This window comes from Coregonus clupeaformis, unplaced genomic scaffold (assembly GCF_020615455.1).
Source record: "Coregonus clupeaformis isolate EN_2021a unplaced genomic scaffold, ASM2061545v1 scaf2766, whole genome shotgun sequence".
Lineage (NCBI taxonomy): Eukaryota > Metazoa > Chordata > Actinopteri > Salmoniformes > Salmonidae > Coregonus > Coregonus clupeaformis.
Genome location: NW_025536220.1, coordinates 44,603 through 49,273, shown reverse-complemented (window position 1 = coordinate 49,273; position 4,671 = coordinate 44,603). Strand labels below are relative to the sequence as shown.

At 40.7% G+C, this 4,671-nt stretch overlaps 2 long non-coding RNA genes across 2 annotated transcripts; both read right to left on the bottom strand.

The window, feature by feature from the left end:
- Window positions 1-578: 578 nt before the first annotated feature.
- Window positions 579-3,672, bottom strand: LOC123489124. Its single transcript, XR_006660444.1, has 3 exons — window positions 3,614-3,672; window positions 2,976-3,133; window positions 579-631 (listed from the first exon to the last, which is right to left on the bottom strand). It is a non-coding gene; the product is annotated as an uncharacterized LOC123489124 (long non-coding RNA).
- Window positions 3,673-3,915: 243 nt separating this feature from the next.
- On the bottom strand, window positions 3,916-4,265 carry LOC123489127. The gene is made up of 3 exons (XR_006660449.1): window positions 4,224-4,265; window positions 4,080-4,145; window positions 3,916-3,955 (listed from the first exon to the last, which is right to left on the bottom strand). It is a non-coding gene; the product is annotated as an uncharacterized LOC123489127 (long non-coding RNA).
- Window positions 4,266-4,671: the final 406 nt, after the last annotated feature.

The following is a 4,671-nucleotide window of genomic DNA, read 5'->3' as shown; positions in this document are numbered from 1 at the left end:
GCTGGTGTCTAGTCAGGCATCCTGATTGATTGAAGCTCTTCCCACACTGATCACAGCTATAAAGCTTCTCTGCTGTGTGTATGCGCTGGTGTCTAGTCATTAATCCTGAATGATTGAAGCTCTTCCCACACTGATCACAGCTATAAGACTTCACTCCTGTGTGTATACGTTGGTGTTTAGTCAGGTGTACTGAATGATTGAAGCTCTTCCCACACTGATCACAGCTATAAGGCTTCTCTCCTGTGTGTATGCGTTGGTGTGTAGTCAGGGCTCCTGATTGACTGAAGATCTTCCCACAATCAAAGCAGGGGTAAGGCCTCTCCCCTGTATGAAATCAATGAGATTTTAAGGTTTTAGATGTGGCGAAACTCTTCCCACACTGAGAGCAGTGGTACGGTTTCTCTCCGGTGTGAATCCGCTGGTAAATGATCAATTCCCTCTGTTTAGCAAATCTCTTCCCAAAGTCAAAGCAGCAGTGGTGAGGTTCCTTCCCTATACGTCTCTGCTGGTGTTTATTGAAATGTTCTGATCTGGAGAGACTCTTCTCTGTCTTGTCAGCATCATGATGTTGTCGAAGGCTCCCCAGATGATAAGCCCCTCCCACTGAGAGAGCAACGGTTAGTGCCGTCTCCTGTGAAACAAAGATATTGAATAGCATGGACATCTGAAATCAGGCTACCTGATGGGACTTGATAAAATTGGCAATCAAAATAAACGTAATACCACAGAGACCATGTTATTTTTGATAAGCATATTTGATTCCGATTTCGGACATATAAAGTTTGTATGTGAAAGTTATTTCCAAGATGCAGACGTTACGTTTTTCACGAACTCATGCAAAAAACGGAAGCTTGCGCTGCTCATGCTAGCACATGTGCAGATTAAATATTCCTCTATGAATCTAATTAAGGCGTGTACGTGTACTAATCATTCAAAAGATTGCTCAGAAAACCACATGTTTTTAACAGCGTTACTTGATTGCCACCTTAAGCCAATTAAGATATGCAGAGTAAGGTGTTTACATGACTTATGCCATACTCGGCCTACTGCCATAACTAGTTTAATTTCAAATTATGAGTGTGCATGTGTTGGATTCTAGTTTGAAATATACCTATTCATGTTACCACACTAGAACTTATTGATTACTTTCCATGTATAAGGAATGTATATGTTGGGGTCAATGGAGGGTGGATAGGAACTAAGTGTATGGAAAGTTACTGAGTGAGACAAGGGGGAGTGCAGAAAGTTTACATTCTGTCAAAACATGTTATTGTTCATATCATGGCTCCTAAGGAGGGAGGCAAAGGGCAACTGTCTGGTTTCAGTCACTGATAAGGTAGGACAGCCGTGAATTAGGGAGGAGTGAGGAATTCATCCCAAGGTCAGGTCAGATGAAGTGAGAAGAAACAGTCCTATTTCACACACATATACTTCCACGCCCACGAAGGTTCTAGCATCAGGCAGGGGCATGACTACACCAGTGAGAGGAACCAATTCAGTTCCTGCCTAGCAACAGAGATGTATTGGCTGTCTAGATGTGCAAGGAGTTGACTCCGCCTAGTAGGAGGGTATAAATATATGTGCATGTCTTTGTCTTTGCAGCTGTATGACCCATTGGGTGAATAAACTTGGTTTTAGCTTTTTCTAGTTTTTACTCTGTTTGTTCAGAACCTAATACAAGTAAACATACTCATTGTAAAGCACTAGTTATTTTTTTTGCTTTGACAGTCATTTCTGAAGATTATTATGAATGTGATTAGTAATTTATTTACATCTGTCCCTCATTTTAAGGTAAATCCTGTTACATGAACTGAACTCATTTTAATATGGTGAAACTATTCCTTTAAAAATATGTTTTCAAAAGAAACATTTAACATCTAATACTCAAATCCTACAGTAAAAGCAGGTGAGTTTGTTCTACTCTTTTTGTTAATTTACTGCTGGTTTATGGTGGAAAACTGAGCAAGTCAACCCTTTTACCCATACATAGACATGCTAGAAAGATTTTACAATTAAATTTTTTTTGTTAAGATTGCATTCAATTGCCACTCCCTGTTTCACAAAACAACCTTCCATTACTCCTGTCACAAGGGGTTTTATGGCTGATTTAAAGGACTATTTTGGTTATTATAGGCTAGCGTACTGGGAATGGTTAGGCTAACTATATTGCGGTTATTATACACAGTTGCTGAGAGATGTGTGTAAACCACAGGCCTAGGTATCCATTCCTGCTGTTCTCAAGCCCATTGTTGCATCTCCCTCCCTGCAATCTTAGAAACATGAAGGTTTTAACAATTACATTTTTTTGTTTAGATTGCATTCAATTGCCACTCCCTGTTTCACAAAACAACCTTCCATTACTCTTGACACAAGGGGTTTTATGGCTGATTTAAAGGACTATTTTACCCATGTAATCTGGTGGTTTTGTTGTTTACAGTCAACACTGTTACTTTATTTGGCACATAGGCACTTAGTGTAGTAATATTTTTATTAAATGTCTTGAGATGGGAAAACATGTTTTTTATGAAGATGACCAGAATGTAAAAATTACGTGAAATATTTTTTGGACCAATTTAAACTTTTTAAAAATGGGTGGAATGACCCATACATTTTCATCAATATATAATTAATCAATAAATGACCAAAGTGCATAAAGATGGCAGAATTCTGGTATCACGTCATTGTTTTAGCACGATCCACTGAATTTTTGAAAGGAAGGTGCGCGACATTGTTCAATGTTCCAATAAATCAACTTTTTCGTTTTTTCTAATTGCCAGTGTCTTGAAGCTAAAATTGGGATCAGGTTTACTTGCTAATGACCATACCAAAAAACAGTAAAGGAAACAATGTACAATACAGGTGAACTTAGCAAAACGAGGAATTTGTGGTAAGTACATGCGGGCCGCCATCTTTATGCACCTCCGCTATTGTTACAGAGGCAAACTGTTGTCTAATCTACACACCATGGTTCTTACTTAATGAAATCAAATCTCCATCTTCCTTCTCTTCCTCTCTCAGTTCCACTCTGCCCCGGTGTTTTCCTGCAGTCGACCAGACCCTGCAGTAAAGCGGTACCGGGAGGCTTTTGACCTGGGGACTCTGGGAGGGTGGAGGGGAATGGGCTAGCTTTGTCCTGTTGGCCACAATAAATATTAAACACAGTTTATCATTAAACCAAACATTTGATTAATTTAGTCTACACCTCTGATTGATTTGGGTGCATCCCTCGAATATCTCATTTTTCCTAAAATGTTCAATCGTTCACTACTTCACACAAATCTAATAGCATTGGGTTGGTGGAGGCATGGGCTAGTCAAGAGTTTCCACCATATTTATTATACAAGTCATTTCCTTTCAAAACAGAGGAAGAGGCTTATTTGATCGAATATATGTTTCGTAATGATTAGGTTGTTACGAGTGTACTGATAAAAGTATCTTACTTCGGATCTGAAACCAGTAGTAACCATCAACTTCAATGACAGTTAACACAATTAAAACATGAATCTGACATTCCTGCGCCACAATAACATTGTCGCCGAGGATGGCTTGCTAGCTAGCTAGCTAGCGTGGAACCGAATTATCGGCATATTCAACAGCGTTTAAGAAATATTACCTTCAACAGTGTTACCTTGTGAAAGCCATCAATGTTATGTGACTATTGGTGTCGTAAAAATTTTAGCTAACGGGTTAGCAATTAGCATGTTTCACATTTCAGTGGAAATACTTTTATTATCAGCGTTTTGATAAGCGGTTTAGCAAAAAAATACGTCCCGTATTATCCCCAGGTATTGGCCAAAAATACAGCTCCACGCTACCTCTGGATCCCACTGCACACACCTGCAGTGGAACCAGTGCTGGCAGAAGTCACAGCACACCCATGGCACCTCGGATCTACACTCCTGAGGGGAGCTTGCAGGCGGATCATGCTCCCTTCAGCGAGCACAGCAGGTGGTGTCTTTCATAAAAAAATAAAAAAATAATACAAATTGATTAATATGGTTTTGCAAAATGTATAAGTTCTTCAACAACAATAGTAATTGATACAACTGAGAGAGGGAGAAAAACAGATGATGAAGTACCTGAGAGTGGTGTCATGGGTGGCTTGACAGATGTGACCGGTGGAGCTTTTCTCTTCCTTTTCTGTGCTGCAGTTGGAGAAAAAGTAGTGATAGACAGAGCATGTTTCATGAAAACCCTTTTCAACTTTTTTTTTACATTAATACCTCTGGAGGAAGCTGCAGAGGTTTTGGAGGAGGTGGAGATGACTTGAGGGCTGATGCTATGGACTGTAGATATGTAAAGAGAGATTATTATTTTTGTACATTGCTGTTTTATAAAACAGATAACAAACAGTAATTTGTTAGTAATTTAACATGTGTTTACCTGTGGAGGAGGCGCTATTCAAATTGCAGGGGGCAGGAACACCAGACGAGGCTGCTATGGTGGTGTGACCAAGGGAGACGGAGGAGGCAGTTGGTCCAGAGGAGGCCGTGTTGGGGGTGTCAGACAGGGGGGGTGGTGTGCATCGTGGTGTTGGTGGACAAAACCGCCGACGATGGCTTGGAGGAGCTGATGTTTGGAATGGTGGGGTTGAGGTGCCGACAATGGTGTGGCCGGGAGAGTAGGCACGTGGCCTTCTTCTGCAGCTGGGGACTCCGGCGGCTCCTACAG